We start from the raw sequence: 20252 nt of genomic DNA, 5'->3' as shown, positions 1-20252 counted from the left end.
ACGACTGTCATCTAAAGCATCATCGGATTGGTCGTTGTTTAGCAACATTTGAACTGTAAAGCCACATTGGTACTTGTGCTGATTCATTGACTTCGCTGTGTAAAGGCAGAGATTGCTCACATCAAAAATCTGACCACGACGTGATTTGAACACGCAACCTTCTGATCTGGAGTCAGACGCGCTACCGTTGCCCCACGTGGTCTTGGAAGAATCGCGTCTATGGGGGGGATGCCTGGTTCAGATTTCGTTGACTGTATCAATTGGAATGAAGGCCTGTGTCTCTGGTGAAATGTACGACCTGACGTGCATCTGCCCGGCAGGTTAGGTGTATGAAAACAATTACATGCAGAACCTGGATAGCTCAGTCGGTAGAGCATCAGACTTTTAATCTGAGGGTCCAGGATTCAAGTCCCTTTTCGGGCGTTCTTTTAATGTTCACCTTCCATCAGAAGCAAGTCTTTCTATAATTGCAATTTCTGTCACTTTCCATGACATGTTCACCTGTGGACAATACAATCCCATAGCCAAAACAGCTTAGTCTGAAAACTTTAGGATTTTTAATCTGAACCTCCAGGTTTAAACTCCCTGTTTGAAGACTGATTTAAGTCTGTCAATCACACAGCATCATTTGATTTAGGAATTTGCAGTGTGCCATGCTTTTGTGAGAGACGACTGTCATCTAAAGCATCATCGGATTGGTCGTTGTTTAGCAACATTTGAACTGTAAAGCCACATTGGTACTTGTGCTGATTCATTGACTTCGCTGTGTAAAGGCAGAGATTGCACACATCAAAAATCTGACCACGACGTGATTTGAACACGCAACCTTCTGATCTGGAGTCAGATGCGCTACCGTTGCGCAACGAGGTGCTGGAAGAAGAGCATCTACGGGGGGGATACCTAGTTCAGATTTCGTTGACTGTATCATTTGGAATGAAGGCCTGTGTCTCTGGTGAAATGTACGATCTGACGTGCATCTGCCCGGCAGGTTAGGTGTATGAAAACAATTACATGCAGAGCCTGGATAGCTCAGTCGGTAGAGCATCAGACTTTTAATCTGAGGGTCCAGGGTTCAAGTCCCTGTTTGGGCGTTCTTTTAATGTTCACCTTCCATCAGAAGCAAGTCTTTCTATAATTGCAATTTCTGTCACTTTCCATGACATGTTCACCTGTGGACAATACAATCCCATAGCCAAAACAGCTTAGTCTGAAAACTTTAGGATTTTTAATCTGAACCTCCAGGTTTAAACTCCCTGTTTGAAGACTGATTTAAGTCTGTCAATCACACAGCATCATTTGATTTAGGAATTTGCAGTGTGCCATGCTTTTGTGAGAGACGACTGTCATCTAAAGCATCATCGGATTGGTCGTTGTTTAGCAACATTTGAACTGTAAAGCCACATTGGTACTTGTGCTGATTCATTGACTTCGCTGTGTAAAGGCAGAGATTGCACACATCAAAATTCTGACCACGACGTGGTTTGAACACGCAACCTTCTGATCTGGAGTCAGACGCGCTACCGTTGCGCCACGAGGTCTTGGAAGAATTGCATCTACGGGGGGGATGCCTAGTTCAGATTTCGTTGACTGTATCATTTGGAATGAAGGCCTGTGTCTCTGGGGAAATGTACGATCAGACGTGCATGGCACACTGCAAAGTCTTTCTATAATTGCAATTTCTGTCACATTCCATGACATGTTCACCTGTGGACAATTACAATCCCATAGCCAAAACAGTTTAGTCTGAAAACTTTAGGATTTTTAATCTGAACCTCCAGGTTTAAACTCCCTGTTTGAAGACTGATTTAAGTCTGTCAATCACACAGCATCAATTGATTTAGGAATTTGCAGTGTGCCATGCTTTTGTGAGAGACGACTGTCATCTAAAGCATCATCGGATTGGTCGTTGTTTAGCAACATTTGAACTGTAAAGCCACATTGGTACTTGTGCTGATTCATTGACTTCGCTGTGTAAAGGCAGAGATTGCACACATCAAAAATCTGACCACGACATGATTTCAACACACAACCTTCTGATCTGGAGTCAGACGCACTACCATTGCACCACGTGGTCTTGGAAGAATCGCGTCTATGGGGGGGATGCCTGGTTCAGATTTCGTTGACTGTATCAATTGGAATGAAGGCCTGTGTCTCTGGTGAAATGTACGACCTGACGTGCATCTGCCCGGCAGGTTAGGTGTATGAAAACAATTACATGCAGAGCCTGGATAGCTCAGTCGGTAGAGCATCAGACTTTTAATCTGAGGGTCCAGGGGTCAAGTCCCTGTTCGGGCATTCTTTTAATGTTCACCTTCCATTAGAAGCAAGTCTTTCTATAATTGCAATTTCTGTCACTTTCCATGACATGTTCACCTGTGGACAATACAATCCCATAGCCAAAACAGCTGTCTGAAAACGTTAAGATTTTTAATCTGAACCTCCAGGTTTAAACTCCCTGTTTGAAGACTGATTTAAGTCTGTCAATCACACAGCATCATTTGATTTAGGAATTTGCAGTGTGCCATGCTTTTGTGAGAGACGACTGTCATCTAAAGCATCATCGGATTGGTCGTTGTTTAGCAACATTTTAACTGTAAAGCCACATTGGTACTTGTGCTGATTCATTGACTTCGCTGTGTAAAGGCAGAGATTGCACACATCAAAATTCTGACCACGACGTGGTTTGAACACGCAACCTTCTGATCTGGAGTCAGACGCGCTACCGTTGCGCCACGAGGTCTTGGAAGAATTGCATCTACGGGGGGGATGCCTAGTTCAGATTTCGTTGACTGTATCATTTGGAATGAAGGCCTGTGTCTCTGGGGAAATGTACGATCAGACGTGCATGGCACACTGCAAAGTCTTTCTATAATTGCAATTTCTGTCACATTCCATGACATGTTCACCTGTGGACAATTACAATCCCATAGCCAAAACAGTTTAGTCTGAAAACTTTAGGATTTTTAATCTGAACCTCCAGGTTTAAACTCCCTGTTTGAAGACTGATTTTAGTCTGTCAATCGCACAGCATCATCTGATTTAGGAATTTGCAGTGTGCCATGCTTTTGTGAGAGACGACTGTCATCTAAAGCATCATCGGATTGGTCGTTGTTTAGCAACATTTGAACTGTAAAGCCACATTGGTACTTGTGCTGATTCATTGACTTCGCTGTGTAAAGGCAGAGATTGCTCACATCAAAAATCTGACCACGACGTGATTTGAACACGCAACCTTCTGATCTGGAGTCAGACGCGCTACCGTTGCCCCACGTGGTCTTGGAAGAATCGCGTCTATGGGGGGGGATGCCTGGTTCAGATTTCGTTGACTGTATCAATTGGAATGAAGGCCTGTGTCTCTGGTGAAATGTACGACCTGACGTGCATCTGCCCGGCAGGTTAGGTGTATGAAAACAATTACATGCAGAACCTGGATAGCTCAGTCGGTAGAGCATCAGACTTTTAATCTGAGGGTCCAGGATTCAAGTCCCTTTTCGGGCGTTTTTTTAATGTTCACCTTCCATCAGAAGCAAGTCTTTCTATAATTGCAATTTCTGTCACTTTCCATGACATGTTCACCTGTGGACAATACAATCCCATAGCCAAAACAGCTTAGTCTGAAAACTTTAGGATTTTTAATCTGAACCTCCAGGTTTAAACTCCCTGTTTGAAGACTGATTTAAGTCTGTCAATCACACAGCATCATTTGATTTAGGAATTTGCAGTGTGCCATGCTTTTGTGAGAGACGACTGTCATCTAAAGCATCATCGGATTGGTCGTTGTTTAGCAACATTTGAACTGTAAAGCCACATTGGTACTTGTGCTGATTCATTGACTTCGCTGTGTAAAGGCAGAGATTGCACACATCAAAAATCTGACCACGACGTGATTTGAACACGCAACCTTCTGATCTGGAGTCAGATGCGCTACCGTTGCGCAACGAGGTGCTGGAAGAAGAGCATCTACGGGGGGGATACCTAGTTCAGATTTCGTTGACTGTATCATTTGGAATGAAGGCCTGTGTCTCTGGTGAAATGTACGATCTGACGTGCATCTGCCCGGCAGGTTAGGTGTATGAAAACAATTACATGCAGAGCCTGGATAGCTCAGTCGGTAGAGCATCAGACTTTTAATCTGAGGGTCCAGGGTTCAAGTCCCTGTTTGGGCGTTCTTTTAATGTTCACCTTCCATCAGAAGCAAGTCTTTCTATAATTGCAATTTCTGTCACTTTCCATGACATGTTCACCTGTGGACAATACAATCCCATAGCCAAAACAGCTTAGTCTGAAAACTTTAGGATTTTTAATCTGAACCTCCAGGTTTAAACTCCCTGTTTGAAGACTGATTTAAGTCTGTCAATCACACAGCATCATTTGATTTAGGAATTTGCAGTGTGCCATGCTTTTGTGAGAGACGACTGTCATCTAAAGCATCATCGGATTGGTCGTTGTTTAGCAACATTTGAACTGTAAAGCCACATTGGTACTTGTGCTGATTCATTGACTTCGCTGTGTAAAGGCAGAGATTGCACACATCAAAATTCTGACCACGACGTGGTTTGAACACGCAACCTTCTGATCTGGAGTCAGACGCGCTACCGTTGCGCCACGAGGTCTTGGAAGAATTGCATCTACGGGGGGGATGCCTAGTTCAGATTTCGTTGACTGTATCATTTGGAATGAAGGCCTGTGTCTCTGGGGAAATGTACGATCAGACGTGCATGGCACACTGCAAAGTCTTTCTATAATTGCAATTTCTGTCACATTCCATGACATGTTCACCTGTGGACAATTACAATCCCATAGCCAAAACAGTTTAGTCTGAAAACTTTAGGATTTTTAATCTGAACCTCCAGGTTTAAACTCCCTGTTTGAAGACTGATTTAAGTCTGTCAATCACACAGCATCAATTGATTTAGGAATTTGCAGTGTGCCATGCTTTTGTGAGAGACGACTGTCATCTAAAGCATCATCGGATTGGTCGTTGTTTAGCAACATTTGAACTGTAAAGCCACATTGGTACTTGTGCTGATTCATTGACTTCGCTGTGTAAAGGCAGAGATTGCACACATCAAAAATCTGACCACGACATGATTTCAACACACAACCTTCTGATCTGGAGTCAGACGCACTACCATTGCACCACGTGGTCTTGGAAGAATCGCGTCTATGGGGGGGATGCCTGGTTCAGATTTCGTTGACTGTATCAATTGGAATGAAGGCCTGTGTCTCTGGTGAAATGTACGACCTGACGTGCATCTGCCCGGCAGGTTAGGTGTATGAAAACAATTACATGCAGAGCCTGGATAGCTCAGTCGGTAGAGCATCAGACTTTTAATCTGAGGGTCCAGGGGTCAAGTCCCTGTTCGGGCATTCTTTTAATGTTCACCTTCCATTAGAAGCAAGTCTTTCTATAATTGCAATTTCTGTCACTTTCCATGACATGTTCACCTGTGGACAATACAATCCCATAGCCAAAACAGCTGTCTGAAAACGTTAAGATTTTTAATCTGAACCTCCAGGTTTAAACTCCCTGTTTGAAGACTGATTTAAGTCTGTCAATCACACAGCATCATTTGATTTAGGAATTTGCAGTGTGCCATGCTTTTGTGAGAGACGACTGTCATCTAAAGCATCATCGGATTGGTCGTTGTTTAGCAACATTTTAACTGTAAAGCCACATTGGTACTTGTGCTGATTCATTGACTTCGCTGTGTAAAGGCAGAGATTGCACACATCAAAATTCTGACCACAACGTGATTTGAACACGCAACCTTCTGATCTGGAGTCAGACGCGCTACCATTGCGCCACGAGGTCTTGGAAGAATCGCATCTACGGGGGGGATGCCTAGTTCAGATTTTGTTGACTGTATCATTTGGAATGAAGGCCTGTGTCTCTGGGGAAATGTACGATCTGACGTGCATGGCACACTGCAAAGTCTTTCTATAATTGCAATTTCTGTCACATTCCATGACATGTTCACCTGTGGACAATTACAATCCCATAGCCAAAACAGTTTAGTCTGAAAACTTTAGGATTTTTAATCTGAACCTCCAGGTTTAAACTCCCTGTTTGAAGACTGATTTAAGTCTGTCAATCACACAGCATCATCTGATTTAGGAATTTGCAGTGTGCCATGCTTTTGTGAGAGACGACTGTCATCTAAAGCATCATCGGATTGGTCGTTGTTTAGCAACATTTGAACTGTAAAGCCACATTGGTACTTGTGCTGATTCATTGACTTCGCTGTGTAAAGGCAGAGATTGCACACATCAAAATTCTGACCACGACGTGGTTTGAACACGCAACCTTCTGATCTGGAGTCAGACGCGCTACCGTTGCGCCACGAGGTCTTGGAAGAATTGCATCTACGGGGGGGATGCCTAGTTCAGATTTCGTTGACTGTATCATTTGGAATGAAGGCCTGTGTCTCTGGGGAAATGTACGATCAGACGTGCATGGCACACTGCAAAGTCTTTCTATAATTGCAATTTCTGTCACATTCCATGACATGTTCACCTGTGGACAATTACAATCCCATAGCCAAAACAGTTTAGTCTGAAAACTTTAGGATTTTTAATCTGAACCTCCAGGTTTAAACTCCCTGTTTGAAGACTGATTTAAGTCTGTCAATCACACAGCATCAATTGATTTAGGAATTTGCAGTGTGCCATGCTTTTGTGAGAGACGACTGTCATCTAAAGCATCATCGGATTGGTCGTTGTTTAGCAACATTTGAACTGTAAAGCCACATTGGTACTTGTGCTGATTCATTGACTTCGCTGTGTAAAGGCAGAGATTGCACACATCAAAAATCTGACCACGACATGATTTCAACACACAACCTTCTGATCTGGAGTCAGACGCACTACCATTGCACCACGTGGTCTTGGAAGAATCGCGTCTATGGGGGGGATGCCTGGTTCAGATTTCGTTGACTGTATCAATTGGAATGAAGGCCTGTGTCTCTGGTGAAATGTACGACCTGACGTGCATCTGCCCGGCAGGTTAGGTGTATGAAAACAATTACATGCAGAGCCTGGATAGCTCAGTCGGTAGAGCATCAGACTTTTAATCTGAGGGTCCAGGGGTCAAGTCCCTGTTCGGGCATTCTTTTAATGTTCACCTTCCATTAGAAGCAAGTCTTTCTATAATTGCAATTTCTGTCACTTTCCATGACATGTTCACCTGTGGACAATACAATCCCATAGCCAAAACAGCTGTCTGAAAACGTTAAGATTTTTAATCTGAACCTCCAGGTTTAAACTCCCTGTTTGAAGACTGATTTAAGTCTGTCAATCAAACAGCATTATCTGATTTAGGAATTTGCAGTGTGCCATGCTTTTGTGAGAGACGACTGTCATCTAAAGCATCATCGGATTGGTCGTTGTTTAGCAACATTTGAACTGTAAAGCCACATTGGTACTTGTGCTGATTCATTGACTTCGCTGTGTAAAGGCAGAGATTGCACACATCAAAAATCTGACCACGACATGATTTGAACACACAACCTTCTGATCTGGAGTCAGACGCACTACCATTGCACCACGTGGTCTTGGAAGAATCGCGTCTATGGGGGGGATGCCTGGTTCAGATTTCGTTGACTGTATCAATTGGAATGAAGGCCTGTGTCTCTGGTGAAATGTACGACCTGACGTGCATCTGCCCGGCAGGTTAGGTGTATGAAAACAATTACATGCAGAGCCTGGATAGCTCAGTCGGTAGAGCATCAGACTTTTAATCTGAGGGTCCAGTGTTCAAGTACCTGTTCGGGCGTTCTTTTAATGTTCACCTTCCATCAGAAGCAAGTCTTTCTATAATTGCAATTTCTGTCACTTTCCATGACATGTTCACCTGTGGACAATACAATCCCATAGCCAAAACAGCTTAGTCTGAAAACTTTTGGATTTTTAATCTGAACCTCCAGGTTTAAACTCCCTGTTTGAAGACTGATTTAAGTCTGTCAATCACACAGCATCATTTGATGTAGGAATTTGCAGTGTGCCATGCTTTTGTGAGAGACGACTGTCATCTAAAGCATAATCGGATTGGTCGTTGTTTAGCAACATTTGAACTGTAAAGCCACATTGGTACTTGTGCTGATTCATTGACTTCGCTGTGTAAAGGCAGAGATTGCACACATCAAAAATCTGACCACAACGTGATATGAACACCCAACCTTCTGATCTGGAGTCAGACGCGCTACCGTTGCCCCACGTGGTCTTGGAAGAATCGCGTCTATGGGGGGGATGCCTGGTTCAGATTTCGTTGACTGTATCAATTGGAATGAAGGCCTGTGTCTCTGGTGAAATGTACGACCTGACGTGCATCTGCCCGGCAGGTTAGGTGTATGAAAACAATTACATGCAGAGCCTGGATAGCTCAGTCGGTAGAGCATCAGACTTTTAATCTGAGGGTCCAGGATTCAAGTCCCTTTTCGGGCGTTCTTTTAATGTTCACCTTCCATCAGAAGCAAGTCTTTCTATAATTGCAATTTCTGTCACTTTCCATGACATGTTCACCTGTGGACAATACAATCCCATAGCCAAAACAGCTTAGTCTGAAAACTTTAGGATTTTTTATCTGAACATCCAGGTTAAAACTCCCTGTTTGAAGACTGATTTAAGTCTGTCAATCACACAGCATCATTTGATGTAGGAATTTGCAGTGTGCCATGCTTTTGTGAGAGACGACTGTCATCTAAAGCATCATCGGATTGGTCGTTGTTTAGCAACATTTGAACTGTAAAGCCACATTGGTACTTGTGCTGATTCATTGACTTCGCTGTGTAAAGGCAGAGATTGCACACATCAAAAATCTGACCACGACGTGATTTGAACACGCAACCTTCTGATCTGGAGTCAGATGCGCTACCGTTGCGCAACGAGGTCCTGGAAGAAGAGCATCTACGGGGGGGGATACCTAGTTCAGATTTCGTTGACTGTATCATTTGGAATGAAGGCCTGTGTCTCTGGTGAAATGTACGATCTGACGTGCATCTGCCCGGCAGGTTAGGTGTATGAAAACAATTACATGCATAGCCTGGATAGCTCAGTCGGTAGCGCATCAGACTTTTAATCTGAGGGTCCAGGGTTCAAGTCCCTGTTTGGGCGTTCTTTTAATGTTCACCTTCCATCAGAAGCAAGTCTTTCTATAATTGCAATTTCTGTCACTTTCCATGACATGTTCACCTGTGGACAATACAATCCCATAGCCAAAACAGCTTAGTCTGAAAACTTTAGGATTTTTAATCTGAACCTCCAGGTTTAAACTCCCTGTTTGAAGACTGATTGAAGTCTGTCAATCACACAGCATCATCTGATTTAGGAATTTGCAGTGTGCCATGCTTTTGTGAGAGACGACTGTCATCTAAAGCATCATCGGATTGGTCGTTGTTTAGCAACATTTTAACTGTAAAGCCACATTGGTACTTGTGCTGATTCATTGACTTCGCTGTGTAAAGGCAGAGATTGCACACATCAAAAATCTGACCACGACATGATTTGAACACACAACCTTCTGATCTGGAGTCAGACGCGCTACCATTGCACCAAGTGGTCTTTGAAGAATCGCGTCTATGGGGGGGATGCCTGGTTCAGATTTCGTTGACTGTATCAATTGGAATGAAGGCCTGTGTCTCTGGTGAAATGTACGACCTGACGTGCATCTGCCCGGCAGGTTAGGTGTATGAAAACAATTACATGCAGAGCCTGGATAGCTCAGTCGGTAGAGCATCAGACTTTTAATCTGAGGGTCCAGTGTTCAAGTACCTGTTCGGGCGTTCTTTTAATGTTCACCTTCCATCAGAAGCAAGTCTTTCTATAATTGCAATTTCTGTCACTTTCCATGACATGTTCACCTGTGGACAATACAATCCCATAGCCAAAACAGCTTAGTCTGAAAACTTTTGGATTTTTAATCTGAACCTCCAGGTTTAAACTCCCTGTTTGAAGACTGATTTAAGTCTGTCAATCACACAGCATCATTTGATGTAGGAATTTGCAGTGTGCCATGCTTTTGTGAGAGACGACTGTCATCTAAAGCATAATCGGATTGGTCGTTGTTTAGCAACATTTGAACTGTAAAGCCACATTGGTACTTGTGCTGATTCATTGACTTTGCTGTGTAAAGGCAGAGATTGCACACATCAAAAATCTGACCACAACGTGATATGAACACCCAACCTTCTGATCTGGAGTCAGACGCGCTACCGTTGCCCCACGTGGTCTTGGAAGAATCGCGTCTATGGGGGGGATGCCTGGTTCAGATTTCGTTGACTGTATCAATTGGAATGAAGGCCTGTGTCTCTGGTGAAATGTACGACCTGACGTGCATCTGCCCGGCAGGTTAGGTGTATGAAAACAATTACATGCAGAGCCTGGATAGCTCAGTCGGTAGAGCATCAGACTTTTAATCTGAGGGTCCAGGATTCAAGTCCCTTTTCGGGCGTTCTTTTAATGTTCACCTTCCATCAGAAGCAAGTCTTTCTATAATTGCAATTTCTGTCACTTTCCATGACATGTTCACCTGTGGACAATACAATCCCATAGCCAAAACAGCTTAGTCTGAAAACTTTAGGATTTTTTATCTGAACATCCAGGTTAAAACTCCCTGTTTGAAGACTGATTTAAGTCTGTCAATCACACAGCATCATTTGATGTAGGAATTTGCAGTGTGCCATGCTTTTGTGAGAGACGACTGTCATCTAAAGCATCATCGGATTGGTCGTTGTTTAGCAACATTTGAACTGTAAAGCCACATTGGTACTTGTGCTGATTCATTGACTTCGCTGTGTAAAGGCAGAGATTGCACACATCAAAAATCTGACCACGACGTGATTTGAACACGCAACCTTCTGATCTGGAGTCAGATGCGCTACCGTTGCGCAACGAGGTCCTGGAAGAAGAGCATCTACGGGGGGGGATACCTAGTTCAGATTTCGTTGACTGTATCATTTGGAATGAAGGCCTGTGTCTCTGGTGAAATGTACGATCTGACGTGCATCTGCCCGGCAGGTTAGGTGTATGAAAACAATTACATGCATAGCCTGGATAGCTCAGTCGGTAGCGCATCAGACTTTTAATCTGAGGGTCCAGGGTTCAAGTCCCTGTTTGGGCGTTCTTTTAATGTTCACCTTCCATCAGAAGCAAGTCTTTCTATAATTGCAATTTCTGTCACTTTCCATGACATGTTCACCTGTGGACAATACAATCCCATAGCCAAAACAGCTTAGTCTGAAAACTTTAGGATTTTTAATCTGAACCTCCAGGTTTAAACTCCCTGTTTGAAGACTGATTGAAGTCTGTCAATCACACAGCATCATCTGATTTAGGAATTTGCAGTGTGCCATGCTTTTGTGAGAGACGACTGTCATCTAAAGCATCATCGGATTGGTCGTTGTTTAGCAACATTTTAACTGTAAAGCCACATTGGTACTTGTGCTGATTCATTGACTTCGCTGTGTAAAGGCAGAGATTGCACACATCAAAAATCTGACCACGACATGATTTGAACACACAACCTTCTGATCTGGAGTCAGACGCGCTACCATTGCACCAAGTGGTCTTTGAAGAATCGCGTCTATGGGGGGGATGCCTGGTTCAGATTTCGTTGACTGTATCAATTGGAATGAAGGCCTGTGTCTCTGGTGAAATGTACGACCTGACGTGCATCTGCCCGGCAGGTTAGGTGTATGAAAACAATTACATGCAGAGCCTGGATAGCTCAGTCGGTAGAGCATCAGACTTTTAATCTGAGGGTCCAGTGTTCAAGTACCTGTTCGGGCGTTCTTTTAATGTTCACCTTCCATCAGAAGCAAGTCTTTCTATAATTGCAATTTCTGTCACTTTCCATGACATGTTCACCTGTGGACAATACAATCCCATAGCCAAAACAGCTTAGTCTGAAAACTTTAGGATTTTTTATCTGAACATCCAGGTTAAAACTCCCTGTTTGAAGACTGATTTAAGTCTGTCAATCACACAGCATCATTTGATGTAGGAATTTGCAGTGTGCCATGCTTTTGTGAGAGACGACTGTCATCTAAAGCATCATCGGATTGGTCGTTGTTTAGCAACATTTGAACTGTAAAGCCACATTGGTACTTGTGCTGATTCATTGACTTCGCTGTGTAAAGGCAGAGATTGCACACATCAAAAATCTGACCACGACGTGATTTGAACACGCAACCTTCTGATCTGGAGTCAGATGCGCTACTGTTGCGCAACGAGGTCCTGGAAGAAGAGCATCTACGGGGGGGATACCTAGTTCAGATTTCGTTGACTGTATCATTTGGAATGAAGGCCTGTGTCTCTGGTGAAATGTACGATCTGACGTGCATCTGCCCGGCAGGTTAGGTGTATGAAAACAATTACATGCATAGCCTGGATAGCTCAGTCGGTAGCGCATCAGACTTTTAATCTGAGGGTCCAGGGTTCAAGTCCCTGTTTGGGCGTTCTTTTAATGTTCACCTTCCATCAGAAGCAAGTCTTTCTATAATTGCAATTTCTGTCACTTTCCATGACATGTTCACCTGTGGACAATACAATCCCATAGCCAAAACAGCTTAGTCTGAAAACTTTAGGATTTTTAATCTGAACCTCCAGGTTTAAACTCCCTGTTTGAAGACTGATTTAAGTCTGTCAATCACACAGCATCATTTGATTTAGGAATTTGCAGTGTGCCATGCTTTTGTGAGAGACGACTGTCATCTAAAGCATCATCGGATTGGTCGTTGTTTAGCAACATTTGAACTGTAAAGCCACATTGGTACTTGTGCTGATTCATTGACTTCGCTGTGTAAAGGCAGAGATTGCACACATCAAAAATCTGACCACGACGTGATTTGAACACGCAACCTTCTGATCTGGAGTCAGATGCGCTACCGTTGCGCAACGAGGTCCTGGAAGAAGAACATCTACGGGGGGGGATACCTAGTTCAGATTTCGTTGACTGTATCATTTGGAATGAAGGCCTGTGTCTCTGGTGAAATGTACGATCTGACGTGCATCTGCCCGGCAGGTTAGGTGTATGAAAACAATTACATGCATAGCCTGGATAGCTCAGTCGGTAGCGCATCAGACTTTTAATCTGAGGGTCCAGGGTTCAAGTCCCTGTTTGGGCGTTCTTTTAATGTTCACCTTCCATCAGAAGCAAGTCTTTCTATAATTGCAATTTCTGTCACTTTCCATGACATGTTCACCTGTGGACAATACAATCCCATAGCCAAAACAGCTTAGTCTGAAAACTTTAGGATTTTTAATCTGAACCTCCAGGTTTAAACTCCCTGTTTGAAGACTGATTTACGTCTGTCAATCACACAGCATCATTTGATGTAGGAATTTGCAGTGTGCCATGCTTTTGTGAGAGACGACTGTCATCTAAAGCATAATCGGATTGGTCGTTGTTTAGCAACATTTGAACTGTAAAGCCACATTGGTACTTGTGCTGATTCATTGACTTCGCTGTGTAAAGGCAGAGATTGCACACATCAAAAATCTGACCACAACGTGATATGAACACCCAACCTTCTGATCTGGAGTCAGACGCGCTACCGTTGCCCCACGTGGTCTTGGAAGAATCGCGTCTATGGGGGGGATGCCTGGTTCAGATTTCGTTGACTGTATCAATTGGAATGAAGGCCTGTGTCTCTGGTGAAATGTACGACCTGACGTGCATCTGCCCGGCAGGTTAGGTGTATGAAAACAATTACACGCAGAGCCTGGATAGCTCAGTCGGTAGAGCATCAGACTTTTAATCTGAGGGTCCAGGATTCAAGTCCCTTTTCGGGCGTTCTTTTAATGTTCACCTTCCATCAGAAGCAAGTCTTTCTATAATTGCAATTTCTGTCACTTTCCATGACATGTTCACCTGTGGACAATACAATCCCATAGCCAAAACAGCTTAGTCTGAAAACTTTAGGATTTTTTATCTGAACATCCAGGTTAAAACTCCCTGTTTGAAGACTGATTTAAGTCTGTCAATCACACAGCATCATTTGATGTAGGAATTTGCAGTGTGCCATGCTTTTGTGAGAGACGACTGTCATCTAAAGCATAATCGGATTGGTCGTTGTTTAGCAACATTTGAACTGTAAAGCCACATTGGTACTTGTGCTGATTCATTGACTTCGCTGTGTAAAGGCAGAGATTGCACACATCAAAAATCTGACCACAACGTGATATGAACACCCAACCTTCTGATCTGGAGTCAGACGCGCTACCGTTGCCCCACGTGGTCTTGGAAGAATCGCGTCTATGGGGGGGATGCCTGGTTCAGATTTCGTTGACTGTATCAATTGGAATGAAGGCCTGTGTCTCTGGTGAAATGTACGACCTGACGTGCATCTGCCCGGCAGGTTAGGTGTATGAAAACAATTACACGCAGAGCCTGGATAGCTCAGTCGGTAGAGCATCAGACTTTTAATCTGAGGGTCCAGGATTCAAGTCCCTTTTCGGGCGTTCTTTTAATGTTCACCTTCCATCAGAAGCAAGTCTTTCTATAATTGCAATTTCTGTCACATTCCATGACATGTTCACCTGTGGACAATTACAATCCCATAGCCAAAACAGTTTAGTCTGAAAACTTTAGGATTTTTAATCTGAACCTCCAGGTTTAAACTCCCTGTTTGAAGACTGATTTTAGTCTGTCAATCACACAGCATCATCTGATTTAGGAATTTGCAGTGTGCCATGCTTTTGTGAGAGACGACTGTCATCTAAAGCATCATCGGATTGGTCGTTGTTTAGCAACATTTGAACTGTAAAGCCACATTGGTACTTGTGCTGATTCATTGACTTCGCTGTGTAAAGGCAGAGATTGCACACATCAAAAATCTGACCACGACGTGATTTGAACACGCAACCTTCTGATCTGGAGTCAGACGCGCTACCGTTGCGCCACGAGGTCTTGGAAGAATTGCATCTACGGGGGGGATGCCTAGTTCAGATTTCGTTGACTGTATCATTTGGAATGAAGGCCTGTGTCTCTGGTGAAATGTACGATCTGACGTGCATCTGCCCGGCAGGTTAGGTGTATGAAAACAATTACATGCAGAGCCAGGAGAGCTCAGTCGGTAGAGCATCAGACTTTTAATCTGAGGGTCCAGTGTTCAAGTCCCTGTTCGGGCGTTCTTTTAATGTTCACCTTCCATCAGAAGCAAGTCTTTCTATAATTGCAATTTCTGTCACTTTCCATGACATGTTCACCTGTGGACAATACAATCCCATAGCCAAAACAGCTTAGTCTGAAAACTTTAGGATTTTTAATCTGAATCTCCAGGTTTAAACTCCCTGTTTGAAGACTGATTTAAGTCTGTCAATCAAACAGCATTATCTGATTTAGGAATTTGCAGTGTGCCATGCTTTTGTGAGAGACGACTGTCATCTAAAGCATCATCGGATTGGTCGTTGTTTAGCAACATTTGAACTGTAAAGCCACATTGGTACTTGTGCTGATTCATTGACTTCGCTGTGTAAAGGCAGAGATTGCACACATCAAAAATCTGACCACGACATGATTTGAACACACAACCTTCTGATCTGGAGTCAGACTCACTACCATTGCACCACGTGGTCTTGGAAGAATCGCGTCTATGGGGGGGATGCCTGGTTCAGATTTCGTTGACTGTATCAATTGGAATGAAGGCCTGTGTCTCTGGTGAAATGTACGACCTGACGTGCATCTGCCCGGCAGGTTAGGTGTATGAAAACAATTACATGCAGAGCCTGGATAGCTCAGTCGGTAGAGCATCAGACTTTTAATCTGAGGGTCCAGGGGTCAAGTCCCAGTTCGGGCATTCTTTTAATGTTCACCTTCCATTAGAAGCAAGTCTTTCTATAATTGCAATTTCTGTCACTTTCCATGACATGTTCACCTGTGGACAATACAATCCCATAGCCAAAACAGCTTAGTCTGAAAACTTTAGGATTTTTAATCTGAACCTCCAGGTTTAAACTCCCTGTTTGAAGACTGATTTAAGTCTGTCAATCACACAGCATCATCTGATTTAGGAATTTGCAGTGTGCCATGCTTTTGTGAGAGACGACTGTCATCTAAAGCATCATCGGATTGGTCGTTGTTTAGCAACATTTTAACTGTAAAGCCACATTGGTACTTGTGCTGATTCATTGACTTCGCTGTGTAAAGGCAGAGATTGCAGACATCAAAAATCTGACCACGACATGATTTGAACACACAACCTTCTGATCTGGAGTCAGACGCGCTACCATTGCACCACGTGGTCTTGGAAGAATCGCGTCTATGGGGGGGATGCCTGGTTCAGATTTCGTTGACTGTATCAATCGGAATGAAGGCCTGTGTCTCCGGTGAAATGTACGACCTGACGTGCATCTGCCCGGCAGGTTAGGTGTATGAAAACAATTACATGCAGAGCCTGGATAGCTCAGTCGGTAGAGCATCAGACTTTTAATCTGAGGGTCCAGTGTTCAAGTCCCTGTTCGGGCGTTCTTTTAATGTTCACCTTCCATCAGAAGCAAGTCTTTCTATAATTGCAATTTCTGTCACTTTCCATGACATGTTCACCTGTGGACAATACAATCCCATAGCCAAAACAGCTTAGTCTGAAAACTTTAGGATTTTTAATCTGAACCTCCAGGTTTAAACTCCCTGTTTGAAGACTGATTGAAGTCTGTCAATCACACAGCATCATCTGATTTAGGAATTTGCAGTGTGCCATGCTTTTGTGAGAGACGACTGTCATCTAAAGCATCATCGGATTGGTCGTTGTTTAGCAACATTTTAACTGTAAAGCCACATTGGTACTTGTGCTGATTCATTGACTTCGCTGTGTAAAGGCAGAGATTGCACACATCAAAAATCTGACCACGACATGATTTGAACACACAACCTTCTGATCTGGAGTCAGACGCGCTACCGTTGCGCCACGTGGTCTTGGAAGAATCGCGTCTATGGGGGGGATGCCTGGTTCAGATTTCGTTGACTGTATCAATTGGAATGAAGGCCTGTGTCTCTGGTGAAATGTACGACCTGACGTGCATCTGCCCGGCAGGTTAGGTGTATGAAAACAACTACATGCAGAGCCTGCATAGCTCAGTCGGTAGAGCATCAGACTTTTAATCTGAGGGTCCAGGTTTCAAGTCCCTGTTCGGGCGTTCTTTTAATGTTCACCTTCCTTCAGAAGCAAGTCTTTCTATAATTGCAATTTCTGTCACTTTCCATGACATGTTCACCTGTGGACAATACAATCCCATAGCCAAAACAGCTTAGTCTGAAAACTTTAGGATTTTTAATCTGAAACTCCAGGTTTAAACTCCCTGTTTGAAGACTGATAATCACACAGCATCATCTGATTTTGGAATTTGCAGTGTGCCATGCTTTTGTGAGAGACGACTGTCATCTAAAGCATCATCGGATTGGTCGTTGTTTAGCAACATTTGAACTGTAAAGCCACATTGGTACTTGTGCTGATTCATTGACTTCGCTGTGTAAAGGCAGAGATTGCACACATCAAAATTCTGACCACGACGTGATTTGAACACGCAACCTTCTGATCTGGAGTAAGACGCGCTACCGTTGCGCCACGAGGTCTTGGAAGAATCGCATCTACGGGGGGGATGCCTAGTTCATATTTCGTTGACTGTATCATTTGGAATGAAGGCCTGTGTCTCTGGGGAAATGTACGATCTGACGTGCATGGCACACTGCAAAGTCTTTCTATAATTGCAATTTCTGTCACATTCCATGACATGTTCACCTGTGGACAATTACAATCCCATAGCCAAAACAGCTTAGTCTGAAAACTTTAGGATTTTTAATCTGAACCTCCAGGTTTAAACTCCCTGTTTGAAGACTGATTTAAGTCTGTCAATCACACAGCATCATCTGATTTAGGAATTTGCAGTGTGCCATGCTTTTGTGAGAGACGACTGTCATCTAAAGCATCATCGGATTGGTCGTTGTTGGGGGGGATGCCTAGTTCAGATTTCGTTGACTGTATCAATTGGAATGAAGGCCTGTGTCTCTGGTGAAATGTACGACCTGACGTGCATCTGCCCGGCAGGTTAGGTGTATGAAAACAATTACATGCAGAGCCTGGATAGCTCAGTCGGTACAGCATCAGACTATTAATCTGAGGGTCCAGGGTTCAAGTCCCTGTTTGGGCAGTCTTTTAATGTTCACCTTCCATCAGAAGCAAGTCTTTCTATAATTGCAATTTCTGTCACTTTCCATGACATGTTCACCTGTGGACAATACAATCCCATAGCCAAAACAGCTTAGTCTGAAAACTTTAGGATTTTTAATCTGAACCTCCAGGTTTAAACTCCCTGTTTGAAGACTGATTTAAGTCTGTCAATCACACAGCATCATCTGATTTAGGAATTTGCAGTGTGCCATGCTTTTGTGAGAGACGACTGTCATCTAAAGCATCATCGGATTGGTCGTTGTTTAGCAACATTTGAACTGTAAAGCCACATTGGTACTTGTGCTGATTCATTGACTTCGCAGTGTAAAGGCAGAGATTGCACACATCAAAAATCTGACCACGACGTGATTTGAACACGCAACCTTCTGATCTGGAGTCAGACGCGCTACCTTTTCGCCACGAGGTCTTGGGAAAATAGCATCTACGGGGGGGATGTCTAGTTCAGATTTCGTTGACTGTATCATTTGGAATGAAGGCCTGTGTCTCTGTCTCTGTGTCCCCCTTTGTTCAGGGACACATTATTCCATTTCTGTTAGTCACATGTCTGTGGAACTTGTTCAGTTTATGTCTCAGTTGTTGAATCTTGTTATGTTCATACAAATATTTACACATGGTAAGTTGGCTGAAATAAACGCAGATGACAGTGAGAGGATATTTCAATTCTTTGCTGAGTTTAGCAGCCTCTAAGGTGCAGTGTTGAGTATACGGGGGGTAGCCGGCTAGTGATGGATATATAACAGTCTGATGGCCTTGAGATAGCTGTTTTTTCAGTATCTCGCCATTCAAAAAACCCAAGGACACTGTACTACAGCAAAGACTATAAACCAAAAACAAGAATAATACAATAAAAGGAAGAAAAGCTACATAGTTTAAGACAGGGCTGAGTGCATAAAAACCTTCACCCCAACATGATTTGAACATGCAACCTTCTAATCTTGAGACAGGCCCACTACTGTTGCAGCACAAGGTCTTGGTTGACCTCCAGATCTGCAGGGGAGGCATGGTTTAATGGAACTGTTCCATAAGATAATACCTGGCCATTTGAACGTGCTTCCCCCCTGGCACCAAAGGTGTGTGACAGCACATCCAGAGCCCATATGGCACCCACTGACAATGTTGAATCTAGAACCTTTCGTTGAGTCTAGAACACTTCGGGTTGCGACAACCAATCATATAACAATTTTACTACCAAAATATTACTAAGAATTCCCCTCGCCAACGAATCAGAGACAGCTGTTATGTAATCGGTATGGCATCAGACATTTAATCTGACTTTCCAGGCTTCACGTCGCTGTTCAGGCAATGCTTTGTCATTTACTAGTTCCTGATTCATTTCCTATGCTGGGCAAAGAAGGCAGAGTTTGCATGTGTTAAAAACTTTGCAGACAGCAAAACGCTTAGTCAGAATATACTGTGCAGATGCCGTCCTTCAACCAAGATATCAACTTAGGCAGTGATTGTATTCAATGTACTTATAAGGACTGATACACTGTGTTAAGTGATAAGGTATATATCAGAGCACTTAAATCCTTTTGAACAATTAATGATGCAGCTACAGAAACACCAGTACAAACAAGTAAACCTGATTGTGACTCTGTAATGAAAAAGTATATATACACTGCTCAAAAAAATAAAGGGAACACTAAAATAACACATCCTAGATCTGAATGAATGAAATATTCTTATTAAATACTTTTTTCTTTACATAGTTGAATGTCACACAAAAATTATCATTGGAAATCAAATGTATCAACCCATGGAGGTCTGGATTTGGAGTCACACTCAAAATTAAAGTGGAAAACCACACTACAGGCTGATCCAACTTTGATGTAATGTCCTTAAAACAAGTCAAAATGAGGCTCAGTAGTGTGTGTGGCCTCCACGTGCCTGTATGACCTCTCTACAACGCCTGGGCATGCTCCTGATGAGGTGGCGGATGATCTCCTGAGGGATCTCCTCCCAGACCTGGACTAAAGCATCCGCCAACTCCTGGACAGTCTGTGGTGCAACGTGGCTATGGTGGATGGAGCGAGACATGATGTCCCAGATGTGCTCAATTGGATTCAGGTC

At 43.4% G+C, this 20252-nt stretch overlaps 9 non-coding genes across 9 annotated transcripts; 3 read left to right on the top strand and 6 right to left on the bottom strand.

The window, feature by feature from the left end:
* Positions 1-1018: 1018 nt before the first annotated feature.
* trnak-uuu (transfer RNA lysine (anticodon UUU)) lies at positions 1019-1091 on the top strand. The gene has a single exon. It is a non-coding gene; the product is annotated as a tRNA-Lys (tRNA).
* Positions 1092-1466: 375 nt separating this feature from the next.
* Positions 1467-1538, bottom strand: trnaw-cca (transfer RNA tryptophan (anticodon CCA)). The gene has a single exon. It is a non-coding gene; the product is annotated as a tRNA-Trp (tRNA).
* A 1130-nt stretch (positions 1539-2668) lies between these two features.
* Positions 2669-2740, bottom strand: trnaw-cca (transfer RNA tryptophan (anticodon CCA)). Its single transcript has one exon. It is a non-coding gene; the product is annotated as a tRNA-Trp (tRNA).
* A 1353-nt stretch (positions 2741-4093) lies between these two features.
* On the top strand, positions 4094-4166 carry trnak-uuu (transfer RNA lysine (anticodon UUU)). Its single transcript has one exon. It is a non-coding gene; the product is annotated as a tRNA-Lys (tRNA).
* A 375-nt stretch (positions 4167-4541) lies between these two features.
* trnaw-cca (transfer RNA tryptophan (anticodon CCA)) lies at positions 4542-4613 on the bottom strand. Its single transcript has one exon. It is a non-coding gene; the product is annotated as a tRNA-Trp (tRNA).
* Positions 4614-5743: 1130 nt separating this feature from the next.
* Positions 5744-5815, bottom strand: trnaw-cca (transfer RNA tryptophan (anticodon CCA)). The gene has a single exon. It is a non-coding gene; the product is annotated as a tRNA-Trp (tRNA).
* Positions 5816-6279: 464 nt separating this feature from the next.
* Positions 6280-6351, bottom strand: trnaw-cca (transfer RNA tryptophan (anticodon CCA)). Its single transcript has one exon. It is a non-coding gene; the product is annotated as a tRNA-Trp (tRNA).
* Positions 6352-14833: 8482 nt separating this feature from the next.
* On the bottom strand, positions 14834-14905 carry trnaw-cca (transfer RNA tryptophan (anticodon CCA)). The gene has a single exon. It is a non-coding gene; the product is annotated as a tRNA-Trp (tRNA).
* Positions 14906-18068: 3163 nt separating this feature from the next.
* trnan-auu (transfer RNA asparagine (anticodon AUU)) lies at positions 18069-18141 on the top strand. Its single transcript has one exon. It is a non-coding gene; the product is annotated as a tRNA-Asn (tRNA).
* The last annotated feature ends 2111 nt before the right edge of the window (positions 18142-20252 follow it).

Source organism: Salvelinus alpinus, chromosome 2, assembly GCF_045679555.1.
Source record: "Salvelinus alpinus chromosome 2, SLU_Salpinus.1, whole genome shotgun sequence".
NCBI lineage: Eukaryota > Metazoa > Chordata > Actinopteri > Salmoniformes > Salmonidae > Salvelinus > Salvelinus alpinus.
This window is presented reverse-complemented; position numbering and strand designations above follow the sequence as displayed.